This window comes from Triturus cristatus, chromosome 4_1, assembly GCF_964204655.1.
Source record: "Triturus cristatus chromosome 4_1, aTriCri1.1, whole genome shotgun sequence".
NCBI lineage: Eukaryota > Metazoa > Chordata > Amphibia > Caudata > Salamandridae > Triturus > Triturus cristatus.
In genome coordinates, this window is record NC_140585.1 from 351,362,679 (window position 1) to 351,380,349 (window position 17,671).

Genomic DNA, 17,671 nt, shown 5'->3' on the forward strand with positions numbered 1-17,671 from the left:
ACTAGATCTTATCTGCAAGTACGCCATTAAAGATTGGCAATTTAAAAAAAGTAAGAATCCACAGGATACATTTAAAACATGGAATTAACGCAGAGTACATATTGAAAACGTTAGTCATACTGGTTTTCTATCAAGGAAAGAACACAAAAAGGTAAGAAATATATTGATGGACTATGTGTGCATAAAACAGATAAGATGCATTTTGTTATCCACAAGAGATGACATTCGAACAAGAAAACAATGTATTGGATGTGCAAGGAACTTCCTTAATATATTCACCAAAATGAGCCATGCACTGTACTAGAGAACCACTGACCACCAGTGCCACATACCAATAGAAAGAATGTTAAAATAAAAGAGGTATAATGAGCTGAAGATCTCCACATCTCTCATTCATAAAGGCCTCAATACTAATGTACTCAAACTGGGTAGACAAGTGATTCTTTAAATGTACTATATTATCAGTGTCACAAGAATGAACAGTAATAACTTACTCCAGGAGGAGAAGGGGGTTAGAAACTTAGAGGCAGAATGATACAGTAAATAAAATGCAGTCAGTGCTTTATTTTAGAAAGAGAACAGGATTTTATTTTGTAGGTAAAGGCTAACCACCCACTAGGATTTAAATAAAATGTTTTGAAAAGAAGACCAGTGATGTGAGATACCTAGACGAAATCCTGATAGGTAAGTGTCTGCTTCATGTTTGCTTTTAAGAACATATCTTTTTTCTTTAAATCAGATTACATAATAAAGATATAGCTGCTCTCAGTGACTATACAGCCACTACGCAATTTCCAAGTAAGTTACAAGCTCACCAAAAAGAGGACAACACTTCTTAAACACGCAACTGTGCTTTATCCCAGTGCTGACTAACTACTCAAATACATATTACTATGGTAGCAGTCAAAATTAGGCACGGTAAAAACGTGCTTTGCTGTGAGCATTCTCACTTGGTATTCTACAAAGGCAGCATGAGGATTCATTCCCAAATCAATGTTACATTGAAGCAAAAGGATTCTTTAATTATCATAAGGTTTCCACTGCATGGGAGAGCATACTAAACAGATTTACCCAAAAGCCGTCACCAAAAGTAGAGAGGTAAAGTTGTAGTAGGACTTACCATAAGACAAAATTTTGATTTGTTCCTGTGTGATAATGTGGTCCATCAATAAGGTTTCAATGTGGCTTCCTAGGTGGCCGTCTACACCGAACATATCCACCTAGGATTACAAAAGCACTAATGTAAATGTTATACGTTCACCAAAAGATGTATAAATCCAATGTGGATCAGCTTTATCTTCTATAGTAAGACCTATTACCATACATTTAAAAACTCTTACTCTGCCATTCACAATAAATTTAAGGGGTGAAATTTAAAAACGTGGGCATACGAATTTAAGGATAATAGGATTAGACATGATTTACCCGAACTGTGAAAACTAAACATTCACAAGCCAAATGCTAACTTCACCACTTATATATTGATTCAATGAAAATCTGTAAAATGCTACTATTTTAGAAATGACTATTCCTTTTTAAAAAAAACAATTTAAAAATAAAAAGACACACCTTTAGGCTCCTAATATTTTCAATTCACAACCAAACTGTCAGTCTTTTTAACTCTGTATTCCCTTTTGCCATGAACATCCTTTGGGTATTTGACATGCACTGGAAGAGATAAAAAAAAAGTCTTTTGTATTATGAATATTTACCGCTACAATGTTGAAAGCCAGGGAAAGCAGTAAGATACTTTTACGTGAGGACTTGCATTTATACAAATAGTCTCTACAGTGTGACGCAAGTGCAGTATTTTTTTCAGCTAACGGACAAGAAAGTAATAAGTACTTTACAGAAAGTAGCATTTTACAGTCTTCAAAAATAAAGTATCGCCTGCAACCAGTAACTGATTTTAAATCAGTTGGTGTGTAATCCTGCTGTGGATTCAAACTTATATCAATGGAAATTGAAAAAAGGGGTGGGGGGTTTGACATGCTAGTACAGTTTTTCATCTACAACCTGACAGTGCACTGAACTTCAAAAATGATGTTCTGAAGGTGCACTTGAAGGTAAATGTTGAAGTAGAGTCGGTGTCTGTTAGAGGCAGAGCTGTAACTAGATCTAACCTAGCCACACTGCCCTACAAGAGTTTTCCCTATAGAAAATTTATTTCAATATAAAAAGAGCCAAATGCATACCATTCATGGTGCTCTGAAAAATAAATAGGGCAACACAAAGAACTATATTAGTGTAGCAGCAGTAAAATGGAGTGCAAGGCCGAGCCACACTTTTGGAGCGATGCTAGAGAAGAGCGTGCGAGAGAGAGCGAGAGAGCGTCTGTCTGTCTGTCTGTCTGTCGTTTGAAATGAGCACCAGGGGTGTGGAATTAATATAGCCCTACACCCAGGACATATTGTTTGGTGTCAAGTACAACAAGTTTTAAAGTTTATTTTGACCTTGGGATAAGTAGGCCCAACCCCCTGCAGCACAAACCCTTTGGCTACCTACCAATTTACAGTACCACATTATGGAGCAGGAATGGGAACTGTCTGCAGTTGAGGAAATATTTGTGTCCATATGCTCATGCTGTTTGAACTTCGACATATGGTTCATTAATGCAAAGCCTTTATTATTCGAGTGAGTGTTCTGAATAAATGTTGTAAGCTCAGACTGCACTACTGACAGTGGTTCCAGTATAAAATGTGTACCCACATTTGCAAAGTTTAACAATATGAGGCTATGTATAATGTTTCTAGAATGTTCTTCAATTACATGCAAATATTTGAAGAAGCTTGAAAGCAAGATTGAGGAGTCCTTGCTTTCAAAACAAAATATTCACAAAAATTGCGATTAGAAAATAAACATTTTGCTAAACTATTGTGAAATTTTAGGTACCATTTCTTTGAAGCAACATTTAATAAAATGTGTAGATATATACTAGTATTTCCAAAACATATTCATAAGTGAAAGTTATCGCAACAAGTTTCAAAAAGATTATGGGAAATATGAAAAAAACTAGCATTGGCAAAGCCAATATGGTGGTCAGTAGTTTGGTTTTGTCAATGCGTGCCTCGTTTTGCCATGGCTTTTGTAAAAACTATATTGTTGTGGGAGCTGCTGGGCCCTCGCTATTGTACAAAACATTAGCAAAAAGCAAAAATATGTTTTGGTCTCAAAAAGCACACCGAAGTACCAGCTGTCCTGAGGTTGGGCGCTTGTATTGGGATGCACTTGAGGGAAGCCAGAGTGTCAGCACATGCAGTGATCCAGCTCCTAAGGTTCTTGATGGCTTTCAGCAAGCTGCTGGCGTGCAGAAGCCCAGTCTTCTTCTGTGAGGATTTTCCAGCTGCTGCGGATAGGACCGATGGCAGTATGTCAGGGGTGGTGCAGGATGTTTATGTTAAAATTAAAGAGGGCATGGTATGTCCAGGTCAAAGTTGCTGGCTTGTCAACTGTGATGTTTCTGACTAAGGAAAATGTCAGGTCGAATAGGTCTCCGGCAGTGTGGGTGAGTTTGGTAACGGTCTAGGTTAGGCCACTGTTTCCTACAAGAGCCATAGAGTTTGGGTTCGTACTGTCATATAGGTAAAAGTGAATGCCTCCGGAGGGGAATGAATGTGGTGGCGTTGATGATGATCCCAGCTGTAAAACAGTAGTTACATCTTTAGTCCTTTCCAAACTGGATTATTGCAACAGACAATATCTCAGTATACCCGAAAAGCAGCTATATAAGCTTTAGGTGACCAAGAATGCGGTTGCAGGGCTCCTCCTGGGGATCCCCAAATTTCTATCAGTGGGAAAGCACCTTCGGAGTTTGCATTGGTTGCCAGTCAAGAGTCGTATTAAGTTCAAGGCCTTGTGTATCACATATAAGGCACTACATGGTACCAGTCCTCAGTTTTTAAGGTGGTCACTACACTGGTACTCTCCAAACAGATGCCTTCGGTCAGACGGGGCGAAACGGATACTTTCGCAGAGATTTTTCAAGTCTAATTGTCCCATGCACAAGGGGTGGTACCAAGGACGAGGACTTCTACCTTCTCTGCGTTGAGCTTCAGGCAGCTGTTGGTCATCCAGACTGCGACATCTTGCATTTCTTTCTGGAAGTTGAGTTTGGCAGTGGTGGGGTCTTTGGTGAGGGAGAGGATGAGCTGGGTGTCGTCGGCATAGGACATTATGTTGAGGCCGTGCTGTCGGATGATGGCTGCGAGGGGGGCCATGTAGATGTTGAAGAGGGTGGGGCTCAGTGATGAACCCTGGTGGACTCTGTAGGTGATTTTCGTGGGGTTGGAGAGGAAGGGTGGAAGTGATACTTTCGCTTCTTCCGGTGAGGAATGATCGGATCCAGTCCAAGGCTGTTCCTTGCATGCCTGCGTCATGTAGCCTGGCGACTATTGTGCGGTGGGAGACAGTGTCGAAAGCCGCTGATAGGTCGAGTAGGATGAGGGCTGCGGAGTGGCCTTGGTCCAGGAGGGTGCGGATGTCATCTGTGGTGGCGAGTAGGGCGGTCTCTGTGCTGTGGCTGCTTCGGAATCCGGATTGGGAAGGGTTGAGGACGGTGTTCTCTTCAATGAATCGTGTCAGTTTCCTGTTGACTGTTTTCTCTGAAACTTTGGCTGCGAAGGGGAGGAGCGAGATGGGCCGATAGTTCTTGAGGTCGGTGGGGTCAGCTGTGGGCTTCTTGAGCAGGGGTCTGACTTCTGCGCGCTTCCAATCGTCTGGGAAGGTGCCTGTTTTGAAGGTGGTGTTGATGGTGCATTGTAATTTGGGTGCGATGGTGGCCAAGGCTCTGTGGTAGATGTGAGGGGGCAGGGGGTCGGTGCCCCCCCCCCCCCCCCCCCCGAGTGGATGAGTTTCATGGTCGAGGCAGTGTCTTTGGCCGTGATTGGTGTCCAATTGGAGATGGTGGGCTGGCTGGTGTTTCTGGGGGGCGGGGCGCAGTCTGTGGCGCCTGGTGTATGGTCGATGAAGTTGTTGTAGAGGTTTTTGATCTTGAGTGGAAATAGGTTCCAAGCTTGTCGCAGAGGTCTTGGGATGGATTGATGTCTGTGGCTTCGCTGCGTGGGTTGGTGAATTCTTTAATGACATGAAAAGTTCCTTGGAGTTGGCCAGGATTTTGTTCTGGATGAAGTTCCTCTTGGTGGCTCTAAACTGGTTGTGGTAGTCCATCATGGCATCCTTGTAGGTGGTGTGGTTTTCGGTTGTCTTGGTGTTTTTCCAGTTCTTCTCCAGGCGTCTGCAGGTGCGTCTGGCTTCTTGGAGAGCGGTAGTGAACCAGGCGGCTTTCCTGGGGTGTTGTCTGTCAGGGTTGCGGGGCGAGATAGTCTGCGCAGTTGGAGATCCAGGTGTGGAGTTCTCTGGCTGCGTCGGTTGCGTCACTTGAGTCGGGTGCCCAGGTGAGGTTGTCTCGTTGGTCCAGGTCTCTGTGAAGAAGGCGTTGTCAGGCAAGAGAGAGTCGAGTAGGTTCCAGATTTCCATGGCGTGTTTGTGTACGGAGCGTACATTGAGGAGGATGCATTTTAGGGTGTCGCCAGTTCTGGCCTCGGCGGTGTTGGAGGCCGGGTTGTCGGTGAGGGTCTGGCAGCGGTGGAGGAAGGAGAACTGACCATGGGTCATGTTCGGTGAGGCCTGTTGGCATTCTCTAAGTCTTCCAGGGTTGAGTGCGAGGAGGGTGGTGGTGTCGTAGCGATGGGTAGTGGGAGGTCCAGGGTTCCTAGCGCTGGCAGGGGTCGGATCACGGACGGCACAGACAGGCTTGCCTTTGGCACGCCTTTGGCACGCCTTCAGCGCGCCAGCGGCGTGCCCGCTGCGCGCAGCTGCCATTAAGTAGGAGAGGTGGGAGGGTGAAGAGGCTGGGAGGCGGGAGCGGGAACATTTCAGGGGGGAATTCCTGGGGGGAGGGGTCCCAGGGGTAGCAGCAGCGAAAGGAACAGGCAGGCACGAGAAAATAAAAACAGTGGTGGAATTAAGAGCAAGAAACAGATGGGCATAATAGGAAAAAAAATCAGAAAAAAAACGGCTGAGTAGGGTTACTGTGGTTGCAGGCAGTCTGGTCCCAGTTGGACCAGGCAGCAGGAGCGGGCAGCAGCCTTGAACCTCCCTAGGAGGAGGTCGGGGTCTGGAGGCAAGAGACGGCACAGCCGAGCTGCGGGGAGAGAGTGGACCTAGACCGAGGGTCGGAGGTCTTACAGCTAACAGCCTAGAAGTGAGTGCTCCAGCTCGCTACTAAACTGTTAGCACCAAGACACCGCTTGGTATTCGTGCGCTGTGTAAATTTATAACATAACACACATGAGTGGTGCTACGAAGTCTGTGATGTTGCTGTCAAAACTGGTGCGGGGTCCTGGTGGAATACTGGAACGGCCAGGGAATCTCGGCCACTTCAAATATAACATGGGGCTTACAAAAGTACAAGTCAAGTTAAAAAGCTGCATCAATACAAAAGGTAGTAGTAGCTGCACATATAGCTATGAAGCAGTTACAGGACCTGTGTTCCCAAGCCAAGACGTCCACAGAGGGTCCAAAACAATTTCGGGCCCCCTGCTACCAACAGCTGTGATACATATCATCCATCAAGACACAACTATACGATTGGCACGAGCATATACAGTGACTCGGCCAGATCTTGGAGGATGTAGGTCTATCATAGCTGAATATTCGTTGCTTTCATTGGACTCCCAATATTTTAAAAAGGTTTGTTAGGATGAACAAATGACGTCAATTATGCTTCCTATTAGGGCATTTGATTGATATGTTTTCAGTGCCCTTTATTTTAAAAAATGCCAGTCAACATTCTGACGTGTACATTAATTACTAGAATTAAACCATACCTCAAGTGACTATTTGTACGACGCGTTTTTCTCAAAATTATTGAGCCTCAAAAAGTGTCAGGACAAAACAAGTGTTGACTGATGTGCATATTCCGTAAATCAATAAACAAAGTCTGAAAATACACGTCATTTTAAAGAAAGGAAGGAAAACTTCTTTGACTGCTTTTTGGAGAAAGAATCATTCAAGATCAAGAAAAGAACTTGCAAGGACTAATGTACTGAATCCCAGTTATTTTCATAAATACAACTAAATGTATGTGCACTACCATATTATATGTCACCTCTCCTAAAAAGTTAAAAGGAAGAACACTGAAGAAGAGGGAGGCCAAAATTCAACACTGCAATGTACAATGCGAGAAAACATTGTGCGTCAAATGATTTATGATGCCCCTTGCAGAAAACAAAGGCATTTTTCACAGGAAGATATGTCTGCGTTTATACAATAATTTTGGAACCTCCACTCGTCTGAAACTGGAGGCACCATACATCTGGATTGTTGCTTAAGATGCTCTGGCTGAGAGCCATTCGTGCCCATGGAAAAACTTTAATCTGGAGCCCTGTCAACTGAGTATATAATTACTCAAAGTTAGAAAACAGCTATACTGAAGGGATAAAAGTTGTTTGGAGAAGGTGAAATGGAAATAGACCAACAATAATATGGAATACAAGGGCTTAACTCATAGGAACTAATTTAACTACTATTAAGAGACAGGCCTTTCTTATGCTCTTGTAGTCCCTATCCTACCCAATATGATTGCCATTTCCTTACCCTCACCTTTCAGTCATCCAAGGTCTCAGATTCTGGACGGAGTAGTTTATACTCTTCCGCTCTGGAGACGAGGCACTAGTGGGCAGGAGGATGCTTAATATTTTGCTCTCCTCCACTGATCATCAGGGAGTTTAAAAATGACTGCTGTACTAGTTCACAGTTGTGTGCAGAGTCATGATGGCTGCTATACATTTATGTATTTATTAACAAAGAAATCGTAAACACACACACACACACACACACACACACACACAGACAGACAGACAGACAGACACAGGTGGTGAAAGGCCAAGGCAGACTTGCAGGTTTTTGTGGCATAACTCAGGTTTCCCTGAATCTAAATTACTAGGCAAGAAAGTTGGGTTCTAAACACACACTACATAGTAAATGCAGAGACTTTTTCCAATATGCCCACCACCAAACTCTGTAGTCACAATGCTTGGCTGCAGCCAAAGCAAAGCGCAAGAGAAGATACATTTTATAACCATGGAAGTCAGGAAAGGGTACTCAGCTTTTTCCACTAATCCTATAAACCCATCACAGTAGCGCAGGACCAGCTACCAGTGCATTTACTGCCGCTTACATTGTAGAGGTCCACCTGCCCTGTTGCTGTTCTTACTGAAAGCAGCTGTTTCAGCTTGGGTCCTATACATTCAGGACAGTATGATGAGACTTAGAGCCCCAGTTATCTGGGTAGTTGGTGAAGGGACTGTAGTTTAGTGCCCTGGCCTCCTGGGCGGTGTTGCCAAGACCACATTGCTGGTGACCGACTGCTTTTCTGTTTCAGCCGGACTGCCTACACCTGCCAGGAATCAAAACCACAGGATTAATTTGTTAATTGTTGGAATCAGAGGTATTTTCTAATGGCCTCATATATATATATTTCCTGTCAAGACATATTCTCAATCACTGCAGACCAGTTAGTCAGCTTTTTATTTCTGTGCAACTCTACACCAGCTAGAACATGATTGTACTACTGAATATCGACCCCAAAAGGTATTGTGGTATACTAATACTGAGAACAAAATATCGAGGGACACAATATCGAGAGGTAAGTAGATATAGGAAAGTACAGATTTACTATTCTTAACTCCACATCTACGTAGCTTGAAGCTATATGTACTGTATAGTACACATATGTGGAGTTAGGTATATGAAATCTAGACTCACTTACCTGTTGATATTTTATTTTTGACATTCTGTCCCATCGATATTGTTGATTCGATATTAAGGGGGGCCACACCTTGTAATAACTATAAGCACTTTGCCACATTCAGGAAGCACCACTGAAAGATGTTATCCTAGCTGTTCACGTGTCAAATGTTGTACAAGAGTCCTGTAAGACTGAAGTGAGCTGAAGCTGGGGTAGGAGGTATTTTTAAACATGATCTATGGCATTCTGTATTCTAAATAAGAACGTATTTATTCTGATGAAAGGCCCATATCTACACCATTTGCTGCATAGACGTTATCAGGGCTGTATCCTGCATCAACTGTACGAATCATGAGTTATATAAATGTAGGGGATATGGTTGTTTATGTCTCCCTCTCTCTGTCCCACTCTGCACTTGGTATATTGATTTCCTGGTCTTGCCCCAATCCTTCTTCCATTAGAATGCTGATGTGAATATTTTACTGAGGGATGGTTAAAGCAGTCACCGGGGATAGCCACAGAGTAAGGTATCCAGACTGTTGTTGCTTAGCATTAACTTTGACTCCACTTTGATAGCTTTGTTACTATCATCTTTACTATACCATTGTTACTAAACAAGCTCCCACGTGCACACGCATTAAGAGCACAATCACATTTTTGCTCTGCCTCATTCAGCATTTTAGTGCAACTCTTCCGTAATGAAAACAGATGCAACCTCAGAAACAATATCCAATTTCCTTACCAACAGAGCAAAGAGAAGAAAAGGTTTCCAAGGAACCACCCATAAACAAAACAATAAATTAACAGTATTTTCTTCACTCACGTTAGGGGTCTCAAAACATAGTTTCATGAACCCAATATCACCCCAAAAATTAACAACTACCTCTTCTCACATAGAGGAAATGAATAACTTAACAATCATTGGCGAAGCCAATGGGTCTCATCTTTTCGATACATTGACTTTGACAATTCTCCGTGCCAACACTGTTCAGCATAAACAAAAAGAAAAGCTTTTGGTCGATGTTGTACAGCACCAGGGGAAAAACAAAACAAAAAAAAAAAGAACTAAAATTTCGTATGAGCCATGAAGCTACAGCAGCCCAGCACTATGACGTATGCGTGCATGTGTCACCACTCAAGTTGTTGGTTTTTTTGGTCTGTTTTCTATTTAACATTCCAAGATAGCTGATACCCATAGTATACTGGGAAACGAAAACAATTATTTAAGAGTGCAAAAGTGCATTTAAAAAAAAGTAGTTGCCAGGGGGCAAATGATAGCTGTTGTTGGCTACCAAAAACAAAACAAAAGTTAATAAAAAATGTTTATAGGCCACTACAGGAGGGTATAGGTACCAACAATGGAGGAGCATTTGTGGTACAAGTGAAAGCAGGTGGAACTAAAGGGGAGTGAGCAAGTGAGGAACTGGGTCACTTGAGGCAGCAATGGAGCATGTGGGAAGGAAGCAGCACATGAGGGAGTAGCTAGAAAACAAGTCTTCCAATCAAAAAGATGGTACATAAGCTATGCACCATGCAACGGACATGAACAAAAAGAGAAAGGAAAGTAATTTGCTTTCATCTTAGCCAATGAGAGGGACAAGAAAGCCAACCAATGGTAGACAGAGAGCAGGATCTAAGGCCACTGAAACTTTTTGGCATGTTACACAAGAGGTTTTTCAACAACATACTGTTATAAGCTGTCTGTAGGCGATACCTAACCACTCCTCACTCACAAAAAGAAAAGCGAACAAAACACATTGACTGTGGCTTACCATCAAACCAAAGCAGCTCTGACTCCATGCTGTAGAAATGCCATCAGCCCCATGATGCACTACATGCTAAGGTTTGGATTTGCCTGCAAGGATGCTGAATCAGAGGAAGAAGTATGAACAACTTCATGGAATTACTGCCGTAAGCAGACCAGCAGGACCTGGGGACCATGGGCACAAAGACATTTGATTTAAGTCTCAACAAGGCTCACAAAAATTCCGTATCACAAGACACAAAGATCTCTGCCCTTTAGAGAGACACCTGATTCTTGTCCCGAGGAGCTACATTGGGTAGAATTGTGGCAGTTAAACACCCTTTGAGACAAACCAAAGTGGTGCGACTAAACTAAAATAAGACTGGCACACTCACAGTGCATACAAATGCTCAAAAGTATTTTTTCAGTCCTACCCTCATAAAACAAAACAACAGGGGGGCATTCTGATTAGCACTAGAATATCAGTTCCCTTCTTAGACAAATATCGAAGAAAAATGTGAGGTTGCCCGAACTGATTTACATTATACACGACTGTCTACCAACCACTCTCACTCACTCTCTACAATTGGTCTCTGTCCCTCGCTTTGCTCCCCCTCCCCTTTACCCTCCTCCCACGCACCATTTTAATAACAAACATCCACACATCCCCCATCTTAGAGTCAGGCAGCAGGCGCGATTTCAATCAGGAATTAAAAAACCTTTATGCGTTTAAAGCAGAGGTAAAAAACAAAACAGAACTGATTAAACGTGGAGCACATTGTGACCTGCCATTCATTAACTCTTCTTTTGGTCAGCACTGTTTTTTTTACTTTAAATGACAGGCGTAGCCAGCGGAAAACTGAAAATGGAATCCTGCCTGAGAATATTAATGTGCGGATCGCATGTTACCATGGTGGCCATAATAGACAATGGCTTTTTTTCAATTCTAAACAAGAATGTTCCCTGGTATATTTATTTTTTAGGTCTCTCCTAGCGTTGCAGTGAGAATGCACTGCCATCGCTTTGCGAGGCATGCTGTATTACACTGTAGTGTGGAAGCTTCATGGAAGCACCGACCACTCTCCGGCCCATCTTCCTCATTGGCTTAGGTTATAAATGCTGCCTTCCGATTGGTTGTAAGCTTGTTAGTACCTCCCATGACAGCCATGTCAGTCATTTGTATCCTTCCATGACTTCTGGCCCCTTCACTGCACAGACTACTTTCCTCCCGTCCCTCCCTACCCCCTAACCACATTCTGTGACTTCTTGGGGCCCCACGACCCCCTCCCACGCACTCCCGGTTGTGTTTGTGCCTTCTCGCGCCCGCCCGCACTCGGGTTTTCAATGCAATAGGTCTTGCGTAAATGCGAGTCCTATTGCATTGCGAATGCTTGTTTTAAAAGGAGCCTGCAATATTAAGTACCATAGTGTAATATTAAACATGTTTGCATAGATATATACAACAAGATGGCTGCTACCTATAATTTAGCAAATAAAATTACACTTTTCTTGTGTGAAGAAAGGAAACATTATGGCATATTACCAACTTCAAATTCTGTCTCAAATCTCACAAATCTTTCGGCATTTTGTAAAGCATTCTTTTTGTACTAAAAGTAGAATTGTGTGATATTGCTGCTACTGCGCCTGGACTCCCTTTTTTAAGTCGAGCCTAGCGCAGCGCACATGTGCTGCACTATGGGAGGCTTCTTGTGAGCACTCCAAACTTCTCTGTGTGGGTCCGACTCCTCCCACACATTGGATTGGCCTTTGCGTGTGTCGTTCAATAATGAAAGCACGCAAATGGCCAAAGGCGGGTGCATGTCCCACCTCTTTTCCAATGTGTCACTCCCACAGCGTTTTGCTCTCGAGATCGAGCAGCGGCGCGCAGGGTTGGCAGCTGCATTCCTTCCACAGTGGGTGCCTTTAACAAGGCTGTTTACGATTATGTGCGCTTCTGGGAGGGGTCGGGGGCGAGGGCTTGTCTCTTCATCTTATCGTCACATTTGCGGATGCATGGTGAGGCCTTCAGGTGGGAAGGGTGATCGGAGGTGTTTGGAGGAAGAACGGAGTCAAGAACGTGAGCTATCCTGTTTGTGGTGATATTGTCAGTAAATTCATTTTTTGTTTTATTTGTAAACTCCTGGCACCTTGCATGTTTTGTTTAATATTTCCTCTGTTGACACTGCATGCTTGCACATACCAAGATGCAAAGTGATGTGAGCAGAAAATAGCATTAATAAAAAAATAATGCAAAATCCACATACCGAACATCTCCTCTTGCCCTGTGATGGGACACTTGAGAGTTTGCTAGATAGCCATGCCACTCACCCCAAGATGTTGGGTGAAGGCAAAAACAGACATGGCAGTATCTCGCCCCGCGCACTGGAGTTTTGGAGAGTGCGTGCCACAGAATCAATTAACAGAATTGAAGGTTTTTCTAACCGCACTCCTGCAATACCTTTAGTTTTTAAGAAGCGGCGTCTCAATCCATCATACTTTTTTAAACAGCAAGTAGTCACGCAGAGGTGCAGCGAGGGAAGCTAAGGCGAGAAAGATGCAGTGATTAGTGCGCCTCTGTCCATTAAGTAATACCAGCCAATGAGTGTGTCGCATGGGCAAGCTCTCAGCATCCTGTTCTCATCGGCTGCTGCCTCCGAAGCAATAGCCCGAGTGTGCTGTTCATACCTGGAGGGCTCTGAGCAACAACGGCCCTGCCATCCCCTAGACCCCCAGCAGGGCAGACTGTTAAGCACAACTCCCTGACCCCCCCAGAACTTCCCTCTCAGGGTCTGGACAGCTGGCCAGAGTTTCTGGAAGGTAGTGGGAATGAACCCCCACACAAGGAATTCGGGGAAACATGGAAAGGTTTCGGGTGCACCTCCAACCCCCCCTTCTCCTGGGTCATCCTGGCTGGGCTAGCGACATTCTTCATCTGCCAAGGTAGGAGACACGCGCTCCGGCTGCACGGGCATCTCTGGTGCAATGTTACGCTGTTCTATTACACTTATTTACCTTTTTTGCCAGATGAAATGACGGCTTCACAAGCAGCTGTATCGCTTCAACCACACAGATTTTATTTTGTCTGCTATTGGGAACAGGGAGGGGGTCGATGTTCCACTTAGCACTTCGAGGTGGTGTTTGCAGGAGCCCCGTTTTACAGAAAAGCAAAAACATCTGTACTGAAACGAGTTGGCCCGAGTTGGCTCTGAGGTTTAAATTGACCAGCACCACACATCTGAATGGGTACCCACCTCGCAGCCCAGGTGTCATTGTGCACAGTTGGCCCCGCTGGTTTAAAGAAAGACTTGCATGTTTACTCGTTTGAAAGTACCTTTTTCCCGTCCAATGATAAAAAGAGTCCAGAGGGGATATTGAACGTTTTGGGATAGCGTAGGTGCTGTTGGCACCTTCGGTTTGTGCTAATGTTCGATATAGTCATTCTATATATGTCAATTCTAAAATTGCTGCAGCTAAGCAATCATATATTGACCTAGCAAAAATCACTAGACATGACAGCACCCGGTCAGATATAAGTATAGGTGCCAATGCAGAGTTCTAAACCGCAAAGAAACGCTGGGACTCCTCTTCACCTCAGCAGTAAAAAACAAGCATTTACAATGCAATGGTCTCGGCATTGGTAAAGTTAGAGCTATTGGCATTGCTCATGACATTATTTTTGCTTATGTTTTTTTTTTTTCAAACATTTAAAGAAACAGCATTGTCATGAGCAATGCCAATAGCTCTAACTTTAACAATGCCGAGACCGTTGCATTGTAAATGCTTTTTTTTTTTTTAACATGCGCAGAAGCTTACGGATCCCTAGTTGCCTGACTTACCGGCCCACTTGCGGATGCCGCTGCCCTCGGTGCGCGCTCCGACGAATCACTCTCTCTGTACAGAACAGCTTTCGGAAAGGGGACTCCTCCGCCTTACCACGAGTTTCTGCATTGTAGGCGCGCCTGGCCTCAATGCGCTATAAATTACATATTCCAGGGAGCGCATTTTAAGTCAAGTGGTCTGCGGGAGACTCTTATAAACAGTGTAATGGGCCAATTTTCAGAGCGGGGGTGATATGTGTGACATTCTGTGTGTCAGGCCACGCAGGTGTTTTGTGCGCTCTGGGAAAGACACTAGATTGTGAGCCTAACGTGGTCCAGTGTTACGGTTGATTATTTGGAAATAGGAGCGCTGTGTTCTAATCCCGGTTATAACTTGAACACAGTGTGACCCTGGGCAACGGCTTTATCTGCCATCGTCACTAATCTCAGATAACACGGACATGGTAACAACACTCCTGTCTGATGTCGTGTGACAGGTTCTGCAGGAGCCTCACGCACAGACCTTGCGCTGCACGCACACACTCGGGTCAGTGCGCACCTATCTACCCCTGCAGCACTCCAGGCTCAGACAAAGCCCATCCCAGCAGCACTGACACCAGTGACAGGACGCAGGCTTTCGGCGCAGCCCGGCTGCCTACCTTGATGCCCTGCTGCTGGTTGGTGAGGGTCAGCTTGGACTCGTCCAGGAGCAGAACTTCACAGTAGAATTCCTCCGGGACGGCGCAGAAACACCACATCCCTGCGCAGGGGGCTCTGGCAGAGAGGGCGGCGGGGTGCGCATCCAGGCTGGGAGGGAGGGAGTCAGGTGCGGACGGGCTGCGTGTGCATGGCAGGGCGCGCGGGGGAGGCTGGCGGCACCTGGAACAGCAGGCACCGGCATGCACTGAGCCCGGGCTGAAGCCTTCCCTCGGCAGGAGCCCGGCTCACACCTCACAAGGAGGATCAGCTACTGGAACTCCCCCGGGAGCATGAACAGGCACAGGGAGGCGGGGCTCACCATAGAGGAAGAGTCCTCCAGCGGCTAGAGGGTGTCAGCCTCTTAAAGAGACACGCAGCACGCAGACCCGAGGCCATTGTGCCTTCTGCCTCCAGCCTCATTAATTAATAAGTGCGCTTAGGAACATCTATTCAAGACGCAGCCGCTTTAAGGGGGTGTGGTGAAATTGTCCTCCATAACTGCGTATTTCAAAAAAACCTTCATTCAACAATCTGGCACATATAGTAGCAGTGTGTTTGTTCTTTCGCGTGTGTGACGGTGAGACCGGTTAGACCTCAATTAATCTCACTAACAGGAGCAAACAGTGCGAGCCTCGCTTACCATGACTTGTATCCAATTCGTATGCAAGCCTTTAAACATCTACGAGAAATACCGAATTAAACAAGCCGAGGGCACCGGAAGACACCACCGCCTTTCTCCGAGGCAAAACAGAAATGCCTCGGAGAAAGGCAGCGTCGTTTTCGGATTCGGGGGCGTGTTTTGCTGTTAACTCCTCCTTGAGACTTCTTGCAAAAAACACGCCCCCCGATCCGAAAAGGACGGGGCCTAATCTGAATGACTGACCTCTTCTCCAATGGCTGGCCAGCATTCAAGAGGCCAGCCAATGGAGAACAGGGGAGAAGAGGGGCGGGTTCAAGCCCCTCTTCTCCAAGTCATTAAATCTCGGAGCTAGACTGCGCAAGCGCAGCCTTCGCAGCCGAGACCTAAAAAGCATTGATGGCAGTTGCCCCCACCTGTATAAAGTGCGAGTGAACTGCACATCTACGTCATTCTGGGCCGCCGCCAGTCCTGGCAGCCGAGTGGAACAGGCAGCAGTGCCCTGTGCCAGCTTTAGTGGGCAACCCCCGTGGACTGGTGGATAAACAGACCATAAGTGGCAAGGGAAGTCGCTGACTTCTATTGATGGCTTTTACTTTTGAGCAAATTGAGTGATCTTGGGCGAAACCCGTAGTCTTGCATTCCTTATTTGCCCAAAGAAGTAGCGTTTAGAAACCACTGCTATACTGCTTGGCCAAGCATGTGGGCGAGAGCCGGGCCTTGGAGCGGGTGTAGGAGTGCTTCAGCCCCATCCCTGAGCTCGTGCAGCGCAACATGATCTACTGGAGCATCTCCCGCTGTACTCCTCTTTTATATAAACACTCCTATGTATAGCGCCTAACTACTGCTGCAGATTCACCCAAAGCAGCGCTTCAACAGTCTTCCCACACCCCCTTCCACTCAGTCTTTTTCTGCTCGCTATTTGTTACTTTCGGCGCAATATTTTTTTACTATTGCCTTGGCTCCTAGGTTAAGAAGGCTGTGTTTTTTAGCTTTCCAAATACAACACGCTCAGCATATCTTACAAACACACAGCTTATCTCGATTCCATCAGCTTCTGTGTAGGGAATATTGTTTTTTGGGGTCTTTTCTAACAAAACACGCATAGCTGTCGGCATTTATAGTTTACACACATAGACTGAATCTGATAGTCTTTCTCCTATCTCGTCATATTTGCTGTACAGGCAAAGACCAAGATCAATTGTCAGATGCTTTCTGAGGGCGCCTGTTCATGACACAGCCCCCTTCCTGCTTGCTGCTTCTTTTCTTCTTCCTCCTCTTAGTAATAAAGTGGCAAAGATGAAAGACTGCTCCATAGATTAACTGTTTTAATCACAATTCTTTCTAATGAATTAAATCCTTGTTTAAAGTGCTATTTGCTCTGCACTATAAAGCGTTTTGTATTTAAAGGCGCAATAGGCATCTCAAGGCTGGCAATTCAAATATTCAATTAAACAAGAATGTGTCTTCAGCAATCTGATGGCTTATCGGACTTATTTGGAAGACACCACAATAATGCTCAACTATTGGTTTCTGTGAACTACTGTATCCTTCTTAAATTGTACATGACAATATGTGGGTGTTAAACTAGTTTGTCAATTGAATGTTTGGGTTTCCCAATTAATGGGGACGTAGGAAGGTCGCGTTTCCGCCTCTTTGCACCACATCTCTGTCCAACTACTACATACTTAGACTGACTGGTGCAGGTTTCTAGCGCCTTGACCTCCTGTCTTGTTTTGTGTCAAATATTCAATTGTTTTTTAAAGGAAATGCGTTTCGCTGTCAATATAAATGCAGCAAACACCTATAACACTTTAAATAAGTACTTCTCAGTTTGATGCTATAATGTGCCTAGTAGTGTCAAAGCTTCCACATTAAAGAAGAGTAGATGTTGCAGCACCAAGATAATGTGCTGAATGGCTAAATACTTCTACGGTCCCAAAGGCGAAACCTATTGGCTATGCCAATGCTGGTTTTCTTTTTATCACTGTGATTCTAGTGGTTGGCTCGGTCACAGTGTATTT

At 44.8% G+C, this 17,671-nt stretch overlaps 1 protein-coding gene across 11 annotated transcripts in view; it reads right to left on the reverse strand.

The window, feature by feature from the left end:
* Positions 1-17,671, reverse strand: part of ERGIC2 (ERGIC and golgi 2) — a 196,480-nt gene that overhangs the window by 159,575 nt on the left and 19,234 nt on the right. For 4 of the 11 annotated variants that reach the window (XM_085652335.1, XM_085652339.1, XM_085652342.1 and 1 more), the window contains 2 exons: positions 1,570-1,668; positions 1,121-1,220 (listed from right to left, as the gene is read on the reverse strand). The gene's annotated coding sequence lies outside the window, so the exon portion shown is untranslated. Of the gene's footprint in view, positions 1-1,120; positions 1,221-1,569; positions 1,669-10,521; positions 10,680-17,671 lie in introns of all 11 variants that reach the window. The other 7 variants (XM_085652336.1, XM_085652337.1, XM_085652338.1 and 4 more) reach the window with 3 other exon arrangements.